Source organism: Oxyura jamaicensis, chromosome 10 (assembly GCF_011077185.1).
Source record: "Oxyura jamaicensis isolate SHBP4307 breed ruddy duck chromosome 10, BPBGC_Ojam_1.0, whole genome shotgun sequence".
Lineage (NCBI taxonomy): Eukaryota > Metazoa > Chordata > Aves > Anseriformes > Anatidae > Oxyura > Oxyura jamaicensis.
In genome coordinates this window covers 8,087,688-8,109,563 of record NC_048902.1, presented here as the reverse complement: position 1 = coordinate 8,109,563, position 21,876 = coordinate 8,087,688, and the positions used below count along the sequence as shown (strand labels likewise).

Genomic DNA, 21,876 nt, shown 5'->3' with positions numbered 1-21,876 from the left:
AGAGCGAAGGAGCAACTCGCGGCTGGGAACCCTCCAACAACTCTGAGGGTTCCCCAGGGAGCAGAGTCCAAGGCACCCTTGCCAAAGGGATTGCTACCATGCCATAAGGCACTCGCAAACCTGAAGGGAGAAACGTGGAAAGAAACGGGGAAGGAGACAAAGGGAGTCAAGTCTCCAAAGGACTCTGGAGCCTTCCTGAGAGAAAAAGTGGCAAAAGTGAGTAATTTCTGATGCAGATGACTAATGTGTTAGCTGATTTAATGAACTGAAAAGACAGCTGGTTAACGGTGCCCCCAATAACAGGGCAGCACAACAGAAACTTTCAAAATGGATGTAATAGGTTGTATCTATGTCCTTAAGGGATTAGAAGGATTCACGCTTCTTTCTAGGCTATACACAAGCACGTACTGATATTTGCAGAAACTTCATCTTTCTATCCACTCCAGCCCACCTAGCTGCTATGTACAAAACTTCATTAAAGCCATGTAAAACCCTTCCAAGTTCCACAGGAAACCTCTGTGTAACTGAGCGGTGTTTAAAGGCAACAAGGCACAGCAGGGAGAATTTGTTTCCCTGTACTTAATCTCTCGCTTGCATTCCTCTAAAATATAGCGTAGGCAAAGGGCAATGATGTGGCTCTCCTGCCTGCCAGCAGAGATGGGCAGGGGCAGAAGGCAGGCAACCTTTGGGGCTTCCATCCACCACCCGAGTGGAAACTTCCCCATACTGCCCTATCTGCACCTAGCCTGGTCACTGCTCAGGAGGCAAAAATTGCTGTGGTCTCACCTGAGGGCATTAGTTAGCAGTTTCAGGGTGCCTTTTTTTCTGCCTCTTGGAACTGAAACCAGACAGCACATGGTATTGGCCGAGCTGCCATGTGAGTACGAGCGATGCCCGTTTTGTGAGAGTTCAGCAGTTCTATTTGTTCTGCAGCACAAGTATTTTCAAGAAGAGATGGCTGTGGAAGGAGCACAGTTTCCCAAGTTAAACAGAATTAGAATTAATTTTAAAAGGCGATAACAACACAAAGGAAAGAAATACTCCCAAAAGGTTTCTTGTGCAAGCTTTGAAGTGTTGTAAAACCCAGAAACATTCACTGGTCTGAGTGACTAAGGCACCAGCTTGTATGTACCAAGAAGACAGTGTAGTCTGAAGGGAAGCATATTTCTACACCTGGTTTTCTGTGCAGAGTCAAGTTTGTAGGCTCATAGCCCAGCTTAAAACATCTAAGTTCACAGTTCAGATCTCAGCAGAGCTGACTCAGCTCTTCACCAGCCTGCAGTAAGGGAAGCAAGTTGCACCCAATTCACTGAGCTCTTTTTGAAGCAAGGCCTTTGAAGTGCTTAAAAATGCTTTATTTGCCTCCCAAGCCCTTCAGCTTTGCTCTGTTCCTTGCACAGATATCACACACACACTGGTGTCTCCAAGACATTTGTATTGTACCTTCTGTTTAATTATGATTTCTTTTATCCCCTCCTGTATGGGGGCACAGGCACACAACTGCTTCACAGTTCACGGGTTATGCTCAGAATCACGCAGGATGAAAAGCAGTGTCATGTGCTATAGAGCTTGAGCAAAGGTTGATGCTGCTGCCCTTGCCCAGCACAGATCCTGCCTGAGTTAATTTGTTAATGTTTAAAGCAACCTTCCGCTGTCAGTCACCACACCATAGCCATAGCTTGCTAATAAGCAGATGGATTTCAGCTGAAACAATTCAACATACAGAACAGTTGGGAAAGTGTACGTAAAATCACTGTACGTGTAAGATGGTGCTTGCTGTATGTGCAAGTACTAAGCTTCAAAAAAAAAAATCTGTATTCCACATCTGCATTAAAATCTGCCTCTTGGCACTGCTTTAGACAGTCTCACAATATGTGCCTCAAGAGGGCACAAAAAAAGCCTGATTTTAAAAAAAAAAAAAAAAAGCAGACACAGGGAAGAGGAAGATGGCTTAATTTAAGCTTTTTATACCAAAGTCCCTGCTAGCTTGTATCCTCTTTAGCTGAGCTGGTCAAGACAACACATCTCACAGTATTTGTTGTATTTGCTCCTACTCTCCCCGGCTTATCATCGTGATGCTGTAAGATCTTGGATGAAACACACAGAGAGAACCACCTGAGTTTCTATACTGACAAGTATCTAGGAAGCCAGATTCTGACCTGTTCTTCTCACTGAAGGTTCTTCCACACAGCCCCCTAACAAAAGCTTAGAGATGAACAGGCTCACCAGATGCAGGCAAAGTACACGCAACAGGCCACATGTGGACACGACATTGCTGTTGGGGCAGTAACAGGCTTCAGGCATTCTTGTACAGCCTCTGTCTCGCCCTCTTCCCCTGCCCCAGCCATGCACATAGACCATTACTGTGAGCGGGATCAGGAAAACACAGCATTTTAATCAACAGCAGCTGATTTTTTGGTTTCTTTTTAATTTCTGTACTTTTCTTGAGGCAGGATTGCTTCCCCGGTGCAGGTCACACTACAGCTCCAAAAATAGCTGTGTCAGCAAAAGGGGGGTAGGGCAGTGGTGCGTGGGCACAGCCACAGGAACAAATGGCATGGTGGAGAAATACTTAAAGCAGCTTAATTCAGAAAGACTTAAACCTAAGATAATGTGCCAAGCTCTCGCAGTTGGTGATATTAAACTGGAATAAGCACCCAACCTGGAAATGCTTAACAGATTTACGAAGGGGGAAATGAAAAGCAGCCCTCTTTTTGGGGCTTTTCTTTCTTTCTTGTGTTTTGTTGGGTGGGTGGCTCCCCGAGGGTATGTGTGTGTGTGTGTGGGTGTGGGTGTGTGTGGGTGTGACGTTAAACCTTTTATATTGAATCTAGTACACATGAAGAAATGGAATTGTTTAATTTGTGAAAAATTAGTTATGTTAGTTTAGTCTATAAATTAAATTTCTTATACGTCTAGTGTTTACATGGAAGTTATGGCTATTCCTATCAGACAATCTTAAGGAAGTCACAGAGCTATCCAGGAAGACGCAAATAACTTTAAATAGGGCTAGGGGAAATACTTAACCCAACTGTACTCTTAGGAGCTTTCAAAGAGAAAGTGGAAATGTAATTCAGAGGTAGCTACATGTGAATCAGCCTAGCCATGTGGGATTTTGTGATTAACACCATTGCTATCACCTTGAAGATTGGCACAAATAATATTTGATCACTTATCTCTACCAGTAAAAGTTACATTTCTTACAGATTGAAACTAGGCTCCCTGGGATCACAACCTAGCAATTATGACACCTGTTTCCAGTTCAACACCTGGGTAAATTTTCACCAACTCCATGCATCTGCATTTAGAAAATTTTAATGGTCACGTATGTCAGTGTTTCCTTCAGAAATCCAGCAGCCTGCTCTTCTGATAGGGAAACCCTGAAAAACTCCTGCAGAAGAGGTAGCAATATTCCTTGCTTCACTTCAGGTTGAACAAAATTTAAGAGATTCATCATAATTAAAAAAATAAGATTGACTAAACTGCCCGTCCCCAAATCCACTTTCAGTTAGCCAACATTTTAAGGAATTATTTATATGGGTCTAGATATGGACATTTAATACATCCTTTATTTTTCAAAAAAAAAAAAAAAAAGAATTAAATTTATCAGTAGATCATGAATGCAGAGATCTCACAGAAAAACAGTGAAATAATTTGCTCAACAAACCAACTACATTTGATACATATTATTTTAACAGTTGCAGATACCCAGCTCTATCTGTAGCTTCAATATTCCTATACAATATCCAGAAGAGGAGAGAGGTACAAAAGACAGAGCTTTTTATTTCAAGGAAATAAACAAAAAAAAAAAAAAGGAGGGACATTAATCTTGCCTCTTTGTCATAGTGATTTACAGTCAAGTTTTTTAATACATCATTAAAAAAAAAAAACTCCATCACAGGGAAGGTATTTTGATTGGAAAAAATCAGGCATTCAGAAATTAGGAAGCGGCAGATTGGAACTTGCTCATACAGCTATAATTCCATCCCCTTGTGGGATCATCCTGTATGCTGAAATTAAGCAGAATGCTGGGGGGTGGGAAGACATGTAATCACGTAACTAAAAACTGCCTTGTTATTTGTAAGTATAGTTCATACTTCCTAGAGAAGTATAGACAGGCCAAAGAAGAGAAAAAATAATTTTCTGCATAATCATAATCTCTCCACAATGCATTACGAGCACTGGTTGAGTCTGGAGCTTTCCGCACTGCAAACTTAGACCTCAGGACAAGTTAAAATTCATTGGAGGAAGACTAAGCCAATACAAACTCCCAGGATAGCCCCGCCCAGCCCACTCTCTTCCAAGGCACCTGCAGATTTGCAGCACATGGTACTTCCAGACAGAGGAGACCGGAGGAGCTGCTCTGCTTGGGATGGTTCTGGAGGCACTCCTATAAGCCTTCCCTCTGCTGCCTCTTCACTGAGGAACTGGGGAGAGGGGAAGGGAGCCATGCAGCAGGCCTACCCACAGACAGGCTTCTGTGACATGCAAGCATTCCAGCCCAAACATGCTTTCAGTGCATGCCCGTGCTGCCCCTCCGATTTGCATTGCTGTACAGTACATACCAGTGCTGCTGCAGCGGTTTCAGTCAGTTGTTCTGATGCGCTACCAACATCTTCCAGGAAAAGCACAACACCCAGCAGGTACTTCAGCAATTCACAACGTAGCTAAATCTGAACACATCAGGGGACGAAGAAAAGGTACTTCTCTGGGCCTTCTTCTTGCTGAGTTTTAACAACCTATGGCAAATAATGAGAGTTATGAAGAATCTCAAAATTCTCGAAGAACTGAGCAGCTCTCAAGGCCACCCAAACAGAAAGTTAGCTCCTTAACAAGGGACATGCACACATTTAGTACGGAAAGTACTCGTTCGTCCTCTAACTCTGGATTAACTCTCCAAGCTTGCTATTTACCCCACCACGTTACACATCGTCCCCATTTACCTGCAGTAAATTAGTTTCCCCAGTGTTGTTCCTCTATAACTTCCCTGTGTGGTTAAAGTGAAAGGAAAAAAAAAAAAACACACTAAGAGGGCTCTCAAGTCCAGAGAATGAAGGAAAGAGCAACCACGTATTTAAAAGGCCCATTTACAGATTAATCTAGTCTTTGGAGGTTTGGGTCTGTTTAATAAGAAGCAAAACCACAAAAGAATGCTTGCTGTCTCAAATACAAGCATTAGGCACGAGGCTGTCAGCTTGCACTGTTTTACTTCATGTCTCAACACCTCCTGCTCTGCTCACACCTCCAACTGCTGGAAAGAGCACTTCTATTTGAGGAAAAAGTGAGGATATGTCTGTACATACCAAGCAGCACCACTTAGACCAGAGGGGGCTTCTAGTGAGATGATCTCTATACAGCCCAGTACGATGATACAAACGCTGACCATGGACTCTGATAAGTAGCTCAGGCCTGATGCTCTTGATACTGCTTCTGGGCTCGTAGCTGGAAAGCTTGGCGCTTGCTATGTGACACTGCACATGTTGATAGGCATCAGCCTGGCACTAACAGCTCCACTAGACTGAAAGCATCTTTTTTTTCCCCCAGTCTTGGAAATTAAACAGCTCTGGGCTCAGCTAGCACATGGGTAGAAGGCAACTTGCATCAACTTTATGGCAAAGACAGTCTGGCACCTCCTCCCCCTCAAGATTTTGGGCCACAAGTTCTGGTTCTCAAAAGGGAAAAAAAAAAAAAAAACTAAGGTAGATCTTAGTTCTAAGAACATAAAGATTTCAAACCCCAGCAAACAGAGCTGGGCTGATATTTATTTGGTGGCAATGATTTATTCCTGGATTTCAAATGTGTAACATTAACCTACCGGAGTCATTTGAAGTCAGCTGTGTTATTAATAGAAGCAAATCAAGGACCAAAGGACCAATTCGGTCTCAAAGAAGCTTGATTTGCTGGTGTCTGTCTGCAATCAGCTCTTGGATTTGGTTTCGAGTTGTTTTTTTTTTTTGTTTGTTTGTTTGTTTTTTTCCTTAACTCCCCAGAACTGCAGTGAAGAGTCACTAACCAGAGACCTGCAGCCATGTCTTTGTTTTCAAGCCACAGCCATGTGTTATTTTTTCTTTTGTTTTCAGTCCAAGCAAGGTAAGTCCGGCCAGTCTTTAGAATAGCAAAGGAAAAATACACGCCCTTTTCAACATGTTAGTGAGAATAATTTTAGTGCTATAGAGAAATCTGCCTTCTCTCATTAGCTTGGAGTTAATCACACATGAACTTCAGTTTTTGCAGGCTGCCAATGGTGTTTGAGGTAAAAATGCAAGTCCACTTGAACATAACAGCAAAATACCGATTGACTTGAACAGAGCTGAAATTTCAGACAAGATTTTTTAACTCAAGACAGAGGAACACAAAAAGTCACCCTGCTTTGAGAGGTCCCTCTAATGAAGTGCCTCAGCTCAGGGGAATGACACTGTCAAGCTGTCTTGGGTTTTAGGCACGTGAAAGTCCTAGGGCTGCCCCATGTTTGCCATGAAAACGATCAGAACTCACTACATTTTAATTTGCACCCACAATATCTGTAGCTCATCTTACTTAGATGTTAACCTTGTAATAAACACAAGCTTCAGTATCTGCCCATACCTTTAGATTAACACATTAGCCATTAATTAACCATTAGACGTCAGCCTTCCTCAGGAAAACTACTTTTGTCTAGCATCCTAGGCACAACAGATTCTAAAAGTCCTTTAGGAACTGTTAGAACGGTTCTCCAGTTCTCTAGAGAAGCCAACGTCACCCAAAACACAAAAAATTCAGAACGCTACAATCAGAACAGAGTAAAAACAAAAGAAGCATCTGAGAAATTTTTGGCGCTTATTTTTCTTGGAGCTAAGGATCTCAATTCATCTTAACAATACAGGCTCTGAGAGGCCAGTAAATATTATATTCCCATGTAAGGAGGAGACTAAGAAGAAAGTTCCTTCGACCAATTCTGTCTCATAGTCAGCAGTACATAAGCAAGAGGAACTCAAACAGGCAGGCACTAAGTCTGGTCACACCATCGGACAAGTCATAGCCAGCATCTGGGACTGATGAGTTCACTGGAAGAACCACCTACACTACAAATACACTTTTGAGAAGTATCTAGGTTCTGTCATTCGTGATAAATATTAGGGGCAACCTTTCAGACAAAGCACAATAACTTTACATGAATTTACAGCTTCGCTGCGCGTCTTAAAAGCAAGGGTGTAGCAGCCAGCCCGTTACTGCGAAATACATTGCTCTTCCCCCAGGCACAAAGCAGCGCCGTGTAGCTTGGCTTCTGGCAACAAACAGCGCAGCTGTTTTGACTACAAATAGCTGTAGTATTTTGTCCCGTTGATGCACGCAGGTTATACCTCACTCTGCTAGATGAGACAGCTGACAATCCTGATCTCGGGTCCTGCCTGGTACTTCAGAAGAAAGTCAGCTATTTCGCACAGCGTGCGTGGCCACCCCCATTGTACTGCTCGTGGCTGGGAGAAACCTCACCTGGCCACATGGAGCCCGAACCACAGGACTGGATGGCCTTACCACAGCATGCAGCATCCTAATAATCATTATTTTAATAAACAGCCAATACACTTGTGTGCATAACCCCGGCTCCCTCAGCAGGCAATGGCACGCACTTACTACACGCCTGCAGCTGGGTTTCTGCCACAAATTACGGGTGGGGACTCGGCCCCAGCCGAAGCGGGCTCACCCCTGACAGACCCGCTTACAACCTGGAGCAAGCAGCCCTTCCAGGACAGCTGTGTTAACCTGTCACTTCCTTTTGGTCATTTACTGACCAAGCATGTACATTCCCCCCTCACTTTTAGTTGAGCTCTGGAAGATAACAGCACAGAGGAGATGTGGCTGGGGTATAGTTGGAGTCTGTCTAGGGAGCTGCACAGGGAAGACAAACCTTTCCCCTGGACCTGGAACCAGGACGGGAAGCACATACTGTCCTGCAGCAAAAAGTAATCACAGCACAAGGACTAGCGTAACTTCCTTCATCATGCAGATTAAGACCCTCACCTCATTAGATGGTCTGCCTGAAGTGGCTCCGAGTACCCCAGAGGTTCTGCACAGCCCAGGGAGGCTTCTGCTGTCCCTGAAGATGCAGCACAAAAGCCCAGGAAGCGTTGTGCAGACAAACACCTGGCAGCAGCTTCTCTGGCAATTCCAAACGTCAGCTTTTGTGTAACTGTTCTACCAAATACTTACCAAAACATAGCAGAAATGGGAAGAAACAAACAGCATATGAAGACCTCACATATTTTCAATTAAAAGGCACACACGTTATTTCCTAGGCTGCTCTTTAAACACGGAACTAACAGTTTCTTGATAGCCCAAAATGTCAGGGAGATTACCAGCTGAGCAAAGTGCCATTTAAAATGCCTGGCACCAACTCTGAATCAGAGCACATTTGCTTTTTCCTGTGTATTCAATGTTTGTAAGAAACATTTATTAACAGCGATACAACAGTTTTCTGTGTTCTGTGAGCTCTGACCTCACAGGCTGCTGGGGGATGTAAAACAGTGTTCGCATGCCTGTGCGACAAACTGCTACCCCGGAGTTCAGACCAGGAAATAAGTAAAGCAGATGCATTTGAAAGAGCTCGTTCCCTCAGTATTTTCCTTAAAACAGAAAATGAGAAAGAAAACAGGACAATCCAACCATGCTGCTCCACAGGAGAACCCTCTTCACCCTCCAGCACACCGGGCTGTAATTCCCAAGCATCCACCAGAGCAAGCCAAGGGCGCTGCCCCTTGCAGCACTGCCCCGGCAGGGAAGCTTTGGCCCCTGCTACGTGCCCCACCATCCTAGAAGTGATCAGTCTGCCAGGGCAAGAAAGAGTTGGCCCACAAGTTTATTATTCGTACACTACTTAGAGATACAGCAGGCACTTGATAAGGTGTTTTTTCAAGTAACATAAGCCCTGCTCCAAAGCACTTGATCTGAGACAATGGTTGCAGTAAGAGCAGTTTTGAGCGAGCTCAATAGCTTATAAATACAAGTTGTTTTAAAGAACCCATGATACTTTGTGATACTTTTAGGAAAAAATGAAGGACAGATAGCATGAGAAACGGGGTACGCTTTGAGACAGAAATACTTGTCTTGAATCAAAAGTGATAATTAAAAAAAAATCCTGTTAACAAGCCTGTTTTTTAGTGTATATTACCCTTCTTTAACAGCTGGTAATAGAGAAACTCTTTTCCTACTAAGCACAAAACAGACAGGTGTGCAAACTAAATGTAATGAGCTTCAGAGGCTACTCAGAGAAGTGATAGGCAGCACCCAAATGGCTAAAATAAACTTAGCTGCTGAGTGCAGGCAGGCCAAGACACTGGGCACCCTCAACCAAGAGCAGAGCACTTCTGGCTCCTACGGGACCAAGACAGTCAGAGAGTTTAGACCTTCTGAGGCTGGCTGTATGCTTTTAAAGCATTTGACCGCTAGCTCATGTACTGCTGCAGGTGGCAGAAAGAGCACACATGTATAGGGCAGAACTAATTTCTCCTTTCAAAAATAGCGTGCCCCATTTCTAAAGTCCCAATGAACACTTGTGCTATAGTGTGACACGGAATTGCAGCATGCATCAAGCTTTTACATGGCTAAGGGGTCAACCCATTCACTTTAAGTTACTTTGCATCTTCCTTCTTGTAAAAGGGAAGGCTAAAGCGTAAACCACGGAAATGAAAAAGCCCCACACGTTCTTCTCCTCTGCTCATAGCAGAGATGGTTTTGCCAATGAAAGAGATTATTTTATTGTGTCCAGGCCAATAGTTTTTCTCCTAGGATTAGAGACAGAGAGATCAGAGCAGGTCATGCTGAGCCAGCACTGCTGCAGCCGGACTTTGACACCAGTCGCCAAGCTGGCCAGTTTAAAGCCAACCCAGGTAGAGCTGCACAAACTGCAGCCTGCAGTGCTGCAGCAGGTTAACTATTTAAACCAGGAACCTTTTTTTTTCGTACTTCCCATCCAGAAAGACAGCAGCTGACTAGAACTATGGATTTGGCACTCTTTAGCAGGCAAGAAGATTTACTGCAAGTATCTAAAAATACACGTTATGGCTGAGAGCCCAAGGAACCAATCAATGAAAGTTCAAGAGGTGCATTTTACAGTCCAGATGTTCTCAAACTGTGCTCCACTGAAAGCAGACAGAGGTGACTGGTCACAGCAAGCCGTTCCCCCATCCTCTACATCACTTCACACACAGAATTGGAAAATTACATCTACAATTAAAAAATATTTCTCCTTAAATGTTCTCCTTTTGCTGGAGTTAGCATAAAAATGTCACAACAAATCAGTGGGATAAGAAGTTGTCCCAGAGACAAATCGGTATACAGTGTGAATCAACTTGCACTGCTGCAGCAGGGTGACCTTAAAGAAAGCTCTGAACGCACGAAAGCTGCAGGCTCGGGACTCACCCGTCCATGCCGTGCACACATTCATGATGACAACAAAATTCCACTGCACAAACAGGATTTTCCTAACCTGACCTATGCATTTTTTCAGTAGATATGGTGTTGAAAGTTGTGTAAAACTGGGGAAGAGCAGGAAATCTTACCTGATTATTTAATGAACACACCTTGCAGGATTTTCTAGGGGAATGGACTGCTGAAGTGAATAGTGTTATTCGATCTTAATTTATTATAAATCCATGCCTGAAAGCTTTCTTCCAACACTTCAGTTATAAATGATGATAAAAATGCAAAATTGTGCCTTGGGAGGAAATACAAGAACTGGTTTAAACATCTATTTATCCGTGCACTGAAACGAACACAAAACACTAGCACCAACCTGAAAAAAGCCTAGGCTTGGATACAACACTGTCACTCCCCTTACGCAGGGGACACACAGTAGCTAGTTATGGACACATCCGTATCCTCTTCCTTCCTTTCCTGTGGACATTAAATTCACAACTGGCCACCTGAGTTGTCAATGGCCACTGACCAACAGCACAACAGAGAAGGGCAGCACCCGGGTGCAGCACGGAGACTCAGCGCTGTAGCTACACAGCATGCTCGTGGGTTGGACCACAACGATCGTAATGCTTCAGACCTTTGGGGTGCGAGCATACCTAGCCCAGTAAGAAGGAAGTCATTAGAAGTGCCGTACCATGTAGCTTCTTCACGGCCCACAGGAGAGAATTGGAAAAAGGTCATTCCTGGGTATATCAGCTATGATCTTTGCCAGCAAGTCCTTCCTTTCTCCTTCCCTTGCAAAGATGCACACTTATCGTAAGACTGCAAACACGTAACCATCCCCAGAGAGGCTCCGACGCTCTTTTACTGCATTTCCCAGAAAGCAGTCAATTTTGCCAAGTCAGGAGGATCTGTCATCTTTTCTACAAGTTATAAGGCACAGAGAGAAAGCTAAAGCCAAGTTCAAATGTCCGTTGTCTTCCTTTGCTCTAGCACTTCACTCTGCTTCATTTTTCCTCCCCTAAGGACAACTTTTGCCCTTGGCTTCATGTCTCTGCTCCAGTCACAGAGCTGCTTGGCAATAGCTGAAGACACGTTACATTCTGCCCTTTTCTCAATCCTAAATAACCCAGACAACTCTCTGCTCTTACTAACGCTGCTATTTAAACACCACTAACTCAAACTCTTGCCCATCACTTCCACAGTATTTCCAATTAACCATTTTTAAAGCAAGCCACAGCATTTTAGCTGCGTACTCAGTTTCTGGAGTGAACAAGAACTGGCTTCAACTAAGAGGTTCATCTCTGCACTGCTCGGGCCAATGGCTTCAAGAGCAGACCACTAGACCAGCATTTCAGACAGCACTTTGCTAGCAGATTCCTTACAGACATGCTGCCAGATCTGCCCCACTCGTGGTTATGCTGTTAAGTATGGGGTCAGGTTAAAAAAAATACAAATAAAAACACCCACAGGGAAACGATTTCCTTAGCTCACTGTCAGTTTTGTTGGCTGAAGGGTTACGGAGATTATGGACGCTGCCCTCTTGCTACCCATTCTTCATGTGTCTTCTGGCAGCTATATACAGCCAGACAGATCCCTTTATGTATGATAAATGCTACAATCGCTGCCATCTCCTTAGGGAAGGCAAAGAGTGCTGATCACAGCTCAAATAGGTATATAGCTCACTCGGAAAATACAGCTTCTCTACTGCAAGGCAGACTGATCTCTTGCAAGCTGAACAGTCACAGATACAGAACACGTGGCCAGTTAACTGAACATGCTGGACTCCCACTACTTTGAGAAGGTTTGAACACTTCTGCTGTCCTTTAGGGCAATCATTTTATCACATCATTGCTTTTTCTTTAAACTCTAGTTTAGGAAAAAAGAAAATAAGATGCTTGGCTTTTAAGCAGGATGAACTCCATAGAAAAAGGTCTGTCCATCAGGACCTGTTCCCCAGGTGCTCTAAAACAGATTACTGAAGCACCTGGAGATTTTGCCAAGCTGACAGTTCGCTCCAGTCAGGAACATGGCCCGATGAACCTGTGATCTTACTTTAGATCATGCTTGAACACACAAGAACTATCACCTATTGCTACCATAGTCAGTTTCCTATTTTACTTTATAAACTTCAAAGCATAAAAAACTAAATTATTTGTAAGGTAGAACTACTTGCTCTTCTACAGAGAAGGAAAATAATGTATAGCGTGTGACAGAGATACACTCACCATTCTCTCTAAAATTCCATTTGCATGCCTTAAATCAAATCATGAAGCAGAACAAGTCTGTTTTCCTCCTTTTTCTCCTCCCAGGCAGCCTGGTAAGCTTCTAGACAGTTTTAAGCACACTGTACTAAGAAAAAACAACACCCTGAAGATTAAACAGTCTGTATAGCCCTGAGTGTTGCTGCAGGCAAATGCATATAACAAAATTAAATCTGATGAACCACAAAGCATCTTGGACACTTGCAGAACTTCTAGTACCACGCAGAAAGTAAAAGTGTGACAAAGGTAGTAAAATATGCAGTCTCTGGTGTTGTAAAAACTTTTACTGAACTTCTCTATGTAGTTCTTCCACCAGCCAGATAACATATCAAATATGCATATTTTATGTATTTCAAGCCTAGGCTTGGAAGGCAAACATTGCCATTATCTGTTTAACACAGACCAATTATTCAAGGCATAATCAAGCTACTGGCAAAGTTCTAATTGCTGATATGCTATTGACATATGATGTCTTCTGACCTGGACAGAGCTGTCAACTGCATATAACTAAAGGTTTCAGACATTACGTTCTTCTGCCAAATGCTGTTCATGCAGCATGCGTTACATACCCAGTGAAACTCACAGGGGGAAAAACAAACAAACAAACCAGCCTATTTCAGCCCACTAAGTGCTTTGTTAAACTGCATAAACAAAAGCAGTTTGCAGCCTTGAGATGAGATGTCCTTCCTTTTAGGGAAGGAAGAGACCACAGTCACCACCTGTGCTTTCTGTGATGCCAAATTCCTCATTACGTAATTCACAAACCCGAAGACTGGATTTCCCTTTTCCTACCTTCATTCTACAACAAAGCATCCTGCGTTCTGTTACGGCAGCATCACAGTCAAGATAAGGATTTCAGTTACACTAGACAGTACCTGGAGTACATCTCCTGTCCCACACAGCTGACAACATCAGTGAATACAGTTCAAGGCTGCCTGTGAAAGTGCTACTCAGTACTTTTTGATGAGGACATGGGCTGTTTCTCAATAGGTGAGCTGGTATACGTCATGGAACCCAGCAAACCCCAACCAGGTACTAGCTGATGACAGTCACCTTGTCACTCTGAGACCTGGCTGCATTTCTCAACGTGTCAAGCAAGCAAACAACCAGTTAGTCTTCGCTAGTTCATTGCACCCAGCACTTTTGTATTCAGGTGTATGACAAGTTACCAGCTACTGTGGCTGCAATCCCTTCCTTTCCCCAAAAAAGTTATCTTACACAGCTAGAAGTTCTTCAGAAGCAACAAGCCCGTCTAATCTTAGAACAAGCAGCACATTCAGTTTGGGTGCAACATCCAGCCTCTAAAGCAAAAAGGACCAAGTTCCTTTCCATAGCTCCCAACTTCAAAGGAGTCTAAGTGAGTTGCCAAAGAATCTTTTTAATCAAAAGCAAAAGTAAGGAAATAAAACTTAAAACTGGACAGTATGTAGCTCAATATTCAATGCCCTCCAAAGGGGTTGTAAAAGTCTTTGAGCCCCTATTCCTCCTGCTGTAGAGGGAATCCTCTGCCTTGCATTCCAGGCCTTCCCAGCATTTCAAGTACCTTCATTTGCACATCAAAACTCCTCTGCTGTCTGGCAGTACCTGAAGCTCGGGCACTAGCCGAAGAGAGGCACTTCAAAAGGAGAAATAATAGACTAGTGCTTAGCTGGAGCTGTCTCATTATACCTGCACAAGTTATTTTTGTTTCTAGGGTTAGAACAGCAGATGCAAGAAAACGGTCAGTGTCTTTAAATACCATCTAAACCCCTCATCTGATACGAGCCTTGCGAGTCACTATGGTGACCTGATCCTCGCTTCTAGGACCGTAGACAATTGCCTTATCAGTTTTTTCATGCTCACAAAAGACAGAGTACTAAAGATTTTTTTCCCCCCTTTGTCACATTACAAGTCAATAGCAGGGAGCCAAGTTTGGTGAAAATATCCACAAAAGTGAACATGCCACAATCACATCCATCATGGATTTAAACTTCAGCAGTACTTAAAGAATGTATTTTAGCAGACTTCACCACAAGCCATACAATATCCTGCAGGGAAACAACCCACGCACCACACAAACCGCCCCATCTCTGAAGCTCTGTTTTGGAGGCTAACAGCAAACCTTCGGGTTTTCCTGTGCCTCCTTTTGAAGTGGAGAAGATTACACAGAGCAGAGGTCTTCAACCCTTCCCGTTAGAATCAGTTCCACCCCAGCACCGCACGGTGCAGCTCAGCGGTGAGCTGGCAGGCCCTGCTGGTGCCAGCCTCGGAGCTGCGTGCGCTGCAGGCGGCACACCACCAGCAGGACTCACACAGGCTGTTACGTGCTTTCTTCTCCCAAACACTGCTCGGTATTCCCATGGTCAGCCTAGTTACACCGCTGGGTACTGAGGGTTAAACTTCTATTTTAAAATACGTTACTACAAAGAGCATCTGCTCACAAACATTTCATTTGATGTTATGTTTGAAATGTAAGTCTCAAACTCACGCTTTCTCTGAAAATTTTATGTGAGCTTCCCATTGAGTATTTAAATACAGGGCTAAACCTTTTTTGTAGGAAAAACGGCAAAAAATACCAGCGCCATGTTAAAAACTTGACTGAGCTTTTACTCAATACAAAATAAAAACCTTAAGGAATGAATGCAGTGAGTGTCAGCTCTAGCCACTCTCCATCCCCCCACCTGCCCAAGCCCAGCCCCTTCCTAACAGCCCCCAGCACTGTCACTGCCACGGCAGCAGCGCTGAAGCGCTCTTACATAACGAACCTGCAGGTAAGCACCAAAGATGAGAACCCCTGAGCTAAGCGGCAAGCAAGATGGTTTCAGGTGAATTACTGGCTTCTGATTCTCCCACCAGCTTTCTGGTTTTATAATCAGTGTTTCCAGTATTTTTTTTTATTTTTTTTTTTTAAAAAAAAGGATTTTCCATGTTCTCACATGGAAAAAACACTACTGGTTGAAGAGGCAAACCATACAGAATAGTTAAATGCATTTATTTCATACATACTACAGTATGAATTTAGTATCTGTTACACATTTTAAAAGACTGTGTTACAAGCCTGCGCTAGGATGGGACAGTGTCAGCAGAACATTTAGTGGTGTGTATAGAGTGCTACCTCCATAACTGAGGTTTTCCTACACATGTATCACCATTCACAACATTACCTTATAAACAACCCTGGGACAGGACATGTCTTTTATCTCTACTTGATCAGTCCATACCAGAGTGAAAGTCCCTGTCTTTGCCTTAAAATTACTTGTGCTATGCTTGTATTTAAAGACAGAAGACTGGAAGTGTTCATAGAGCACCTTTTGTGTTCGCTCCCTACTTAATTCCCATTTACAGTTCAGAATAAACACTTCAGCTGTCCTTCCATTACCAGTTTTACCTCCATAAGAAATGTAAGATGGGCCAAATCTGCCTGCATAACGACTTCACAGTAAGCGGCAACCAGATGGACAGACAGCACATGGCCATATGCTCCCCCTCTGCTGAAAGGTGAAGTGAGCAAATATGAATCAGAAAAAAAAGAAGGAGAGTAGGGAAACAAGTACCACTGCAGTACACCCATTAAGTAAGTCATGCACACGCTTTCCTCCCAAAAGCACATGCAAACTTTTCCATTCCTTGTACCTGGGGACCTGACCTGCAGGGAAGTGAGGGCAATCCTTAGGGGACCGCTAGGGATCAGCTCTTGTCTCCAGCCTGACCCTTGCTAGGCACGGACATGCCTGTGCCTTACCCAGCACCGCTGCGCTCCTAAGGGCAGCCACTGCACGGGGCCAGGACCTTGCATCGCCATGGCCCCAGGGTAATGGGAGCAGAAGGGAACAGACCGGCACGGCTGCAGATGCAGCCTCTCGGGAAGCAGCGGCCTCTTCCAACGCGCCACCAAGAGCTGGGAGGTTCAGAAGCTGTGCCCACTCTGCACCATCCTCTGAGGTTTTCTTGCCCAGAGATAACGTGTCAAAAACTTTTAGGTAAACCTCAATGTTACCTAAGTGTCGCACTGCTCTTTCAGCGGGAGGAGACAATTCAGCCAAATTACGTCTCCAAGGAGTACCTGCCCTTTTGAACTAATCCTAAAAATAACACCTTTCAAAGTTAAGCACATCTATTTTGTCACACTACTGCTCCCTGCTCAGAAAGCCCTTCTTAAAACCAAAAAAAAAAAAAAAAAAAAGGCAGGAATATTGCTGAAGGTGGCAGCTGGTAATAGACAAAAAACTAAATATAGGCAAGAAAAAACTTTTTGTTTTGTTTGTTTGTTTTCTGTTTTTAAGACCTTTGTGCAAGTTAACATGCACCTTGACCCATATCTCACTTTCCTTTTCAAAAGAGGCTTTCAAAGCTAGTTTTATCATTCCAGATAAGAATGTGATAACTTACTAGACATGGGCTATAAAATCCAGGTAGCTATTGCATACAAAGAGAAGTCGTGGACTGTGCACTAGCTGAGACATCATACACCTCTTGTTTACATCGTGGCTGTTTGATAACATTAATTATTACAGACAGGAGCTCTCTAGTTCCCTTTAAGAAGAGATTTTTTAAAAATTTGTACCATCACCTAAATGACCTGGTTGTCCAAATGATGTATTTTTCTATACAACATTATTTGATAGACTTGAGCACAACTATTTAAGGCAAAACATCAAAGTCAACAGCCAAAGTCACACCAACTTCAATGAACTTTGTACCCTGCTATTTTTTATATATGAATTTTCATTTTCTCTTAGCAGAAAAAGCTGGTAGGTACACTTACATTTCAGATGTAGCACTTTCCACTACAAAGACTAGCAACTTTTTGAGAAGCTCTGCCACTTGCCTTGTTTGCAGGCAGCCTTTCAGCTGCCTGGGACAGCAGAGATACTCTGGCTCATGGCAATCCATGCAACTGAACGATTTTCCTCTGCCTGCCTTTAAGAAAAAAACATCCACTGGGCACGAGCTCCATGTATGCCATGGCTGGGCAGCTTGCACTTCTGGCAGAACAGCAGCAGCCAAGCACCATGGAGCACTTAGGGCTTGCTGAAGCAAGAACACAGAGAGGCAGGCCGGGGGACAAGACAGGTCAGACTTTACCCATCGTTTCCCCAGACAGAGCACAGACCCCAGAGGTCCTTCCTCACTCACAACACAACCACCTTACTGAATCAGGCAGTTACATGAACTAAAAGCTACTGCTGAAAACTCAAACCTCACTTTGGGATTTGTCAAGGTCAATGAAGGAAGTTACACCACCTCTATGTAATCTTTTTTTTTTTTTAAAACGCAATACTAAGATGTTCCATGTTAGAACCTAACTTTGCAAGACGGTTATTTGAGTTGAAAGGTAAACTCTGGACAATTAGGAAGCATCACACTTAGTACAGCATATGACAACCACTGCTTGCATTAGTCATCTTTTTAACTGTTAGAACCACGTGCTATGTTTCTGCAAACCATTGGCTCATTCAGTGTACACAACGGCTCGCAACACAGGCAGAGCTAAGTCTCGCCGTCTCTAAATCAGACAGTTTCTGACTTACGGGTCTTTGATTTTGCAATCGAAACATTTGAACATACGTTTTAACACGTAGCTTTGATCAGCATACAATGCCACAGGTGCACAAGGTATTTACACAATGCAGGGAAAGATGCAGCACTCGCCACAAAAGCCTTCCAATTGGAAGATGTCAAAGCAACACTAAACCCTAGACAAGATGAAACAAAAGTGAGACAGAAGGACAACCTCTTCATGTTGAAGTTACTATGGGCTTGAATAAAAAGGAAATAAGCAGATATATTTTATATTGCTTAGGTACTGACATGAGTCATTGAAGCTGCCCTTGCTACTGGGGTTTCCAAGAGTCAGCCTTTTATTACATGCAAGAAAAAAGTGATTTTGACAGGATTACAGGTATCTAACCAAGAGCTCATTGTGACCTTATAACTACGGAATTAAACCCTAACGCATAGCTCTTGTTCAGCTAAATCCTACCTCCAGCACATCGGTGGACTGAAACATGACAGACTGAAGTAAACCTTTGGTTCCCTTTCACACAGCCCTAGCTCCCACCGTACCTCCTAAGACAAAAAATGCAAAAGAAGGTTTCAGTTCACCTTCAGCATGAGCCTCGGGAACCAAAGCACACAGGGCAAGTTGTTAGCACCCCACAGTGACAACAAACTAAGGTCTATTACGTATCCCTTGAAGTTGGGATTTTTACCAAGGATGATGTCCATCCTCGCTACAAAGGCGATCCTACAAGTATTGACGGAGTTCAGAATTTCTTCAAGCCAAAGAAAAAACAATTCTCCATTTTCCAACCCTGCACATTCCAGACTTGTACCTCAAACTGCTAAACCTAACAAGAGTGGTGCCACCAAGTTCTATCAGCACGCAGCATCAGGCTGTGGAAAGCCAGGAGAGGAAAAGGAAGGATCAAACCATGGTCTTCTTTTCATGTACCAAGTAGCAACGAAGACTCTGCAAATAGCATTTTGTTGACACTTTTGATGATAACACAATGCAGAAAGGTCTCCAGCTCACTGTCAGTAGGAGTGGTTCCGCAGTGCTCACATGGACCAAATATTCTGTCTGTTAAGTAACCCCGCTGTCCAGGGAGCACCTGTGTTGAGCACTATGCAGACATGTTGTGTCTTTTGTTGCTCTTATAGAGTAGGCAGATGGTTTTACACTACACAACACACTTCAGGTAATTACCATTCTACTGGTATGTAACACACATGAATCTAGATGAACACTAATGATAAACTGTAGGTAAATTAGTGTCTTCTCAGGGTCTCATAGGGCAATGAGATTTCTCCTCCTAACAGGGAGGAAATCACACTACAGCGAAACCACATTCTTGATCACGCTTGAGATTTTACTTTTAGCTTAGAGGGACAGAAGTAGCAACCTGTGATGCAATTCTACTGCAGAGTCAGAAACTGCAGTGTATAGCCCATCAGAGAAGGAACAGTCAGCAAGCTGCCAGCTAGCCAGCTTTCAGCAAGTCTCAGCTGAACCCAGGTTGGAAAAATAGCACCACAGCACCCAGGGCGAGCAAAAAGAGCTGCACACATCTGCTACAGGGCACCTTCAGAACTACCATTACAGGTACATACCTTACTAACCTTCAAGAACAGATACAGTGACAAGAAGAACAGCTATACTGAGCATTGTGTTCTGCATTTACAGTCAGTCACAATCTGAAAATACTTCAGCTGAGCAGCAGGCTTTCGCTAGCACTGGCACTGCAAGCATACGCTGCTCATGTCTTAATTTTCTTGCTGACCTTTTCATAAATCAGTTGGAGCTGAGATCTTCATCTCCTTCACTGCTCCAGTACAGAAGTCAAAATAGATGGTACAAACTCTTGCTACGTGTTGTTCTCTTTGCCTGATATTGCATTTAGTGTAGTTATGGCATGCAAACAACATTTAACTTTTTCTAAAACTTGGACCTCTTTCTCAACCTTCAGGTAGAAAAAAAAAAACAAAAAACACCTTGTTCTAAACAGAGGAAAGTTAATTTTGCAATTCAATGAGTAGCATCAGAACAGAGCTGCAAAAGCTCCACTTTGTTCCCAAATGTACAAGCATATGCATTGCTTCAGAATACGGGCTCTTTACTCACACCGTCACTTCACTGACTGTAAGCATTCTCCTCACAGCACTTAGGAAACATAACACGTTTGAAGCAGTACACATTTGCTTCTTATTCAGCATCTTCTGTAACTGAGAAGCATCCCTTCCCTTTTCTGCCTTACAATACAGACCTTGTTCACAAGATCAAGTAACAGTTTTTTCCCTCCAAGATAATTACTGCAAGATGTTAATCACAAAATCTCGTTGCAAGCACTTATATGCCACTACCATACAGTGCAATTTATAACGCGTCCCTAGCGCAGTCCCGTTATTAATAACCCTTTTACCACCATCCTGAGTGAACTTGCAGCTCCTACACAGGAACTACCAGAAGGCCACTGAGTATCAGTATTTGCCCACTTGAGCCATGCTCAGGTAACGTTTCACAGCAGACTAAGAACAGGCAGATGGCTTACCCTTCTCGGTCTGGGCAGATTTCAGTAGTAAGTCACACACACACACAAAAAAAAAACAATCCCGGCAGTCCCACCACAAAAAGGGGATTCCCGACTCTTGTGCCCACGGGGTGACAGGTGCCCCGCATTTAGGCAAACCACCCTTGTCTGCTGATTGCCTTGTGGGCAGACAGCGGTAAGCAGCCTACCTCGTTACCCATTTTACTCCCTTCGTACGCACACCACCCGCTATTACAGCGGTGCCAGGTGCACGCTTGGTCTAACACCCAGCTCGCAGATCGCTCTGCTCGCAGACACACGCGTGAGACCCAGGGGATGCCGCCGGGGACGTTTCACGGGTTCTCTCCCCGCGCTCAGCGCCCTGCCGAACTCAGCGGGCGCGTGCTGGCTGCTTTCCTCACGGGGAGCTCCCTGACGTGCCGCCTGCTGCAGCGCGGCAGCCCTCACGGTGACTGCCCGCACTCACAGACGAACCAGGACGGGCCTGCCGCCTCTACCGCGCTCCCACAGCTCCGGCCCCTCGCTAAGCGCGGTCCGAGCGGCTTCCACCTCGGCAGAGGCTGGTCCCGGCTGCGGCGGCACCGCGGCGTTACGGGGGGCAGGAGGCTCCCCCCCGAGCGCCGGGGGTCTGGGGTCTCGCAGCGAGCGAGCCGCCGGGCAGCGGCGGCAGCTCCCGGGCGGGACCCGCGCCGAGGAGCGGCGCGGAGCGGAGCCGAGCCCCTGCTGAGCCCCGCAGCGGGCCCGAGGGGCCCCGGCCGGCCGCAGCCGGGCACGGCGGGTCCCGGTCCCAGCGGAGGCCGCCCCGGAGCCCCCGGCCCCGTCCCTGCCGCCGGTGGCCGCCTCCGAACTTTCCCCGCGGCAGAGGCAGGGGCTCCCCGCCCCGTCCCGCAGCGCCGGGCTCGGCACGTACCTGGTACCAGGTGCCTGCTGCCTGCCTGCCCGCCGCCTCAGCGCCGCCCCAGAGCTCCCTCAGCTCCCCGCGCGGGGCCGGCGGCCGTGAGGTGAGGGGACGGGGGGCGGGGGGGGCAATGCCCGTGCGCGCGCCCAGCCTTCCCCGCGCGTCGCCTAGGAAACAGCGGGACGTTCCGCCGGGGGGGCGCGCGTGCTCGCCCCGCGTCACGTGCTCGCGGGCGACCCAATGGCGGCGGCGGGCGCTGTAGTACTACGGGCCGGGAGGGGGAGGCGCG

The 21,876-nt window shown here is 45.0% G+C and overlaps 1 protein-coding gene across 1 annotated transcript in view; it reads right to left on the bottom strand.

The window, feature by feature from the left end:
- Nucleotides 1-21,668, bottom strand: part of TMEM266 (transmembrane protein 266) — a 140,495-nt gene extending 118,827 nt beyond the window's left edge. The window contains 3 exon segments of the mRNA XM_035335477.1: nt 787-958; nt 4,566-4,739; nt 21,600-21,668. The gene's annotated coding sequence lies outside the window, so the exon portion shown is untranslated.
- Between the last annotated feature and the right edge of the window lie 208 nt (nt 21,669-21,876).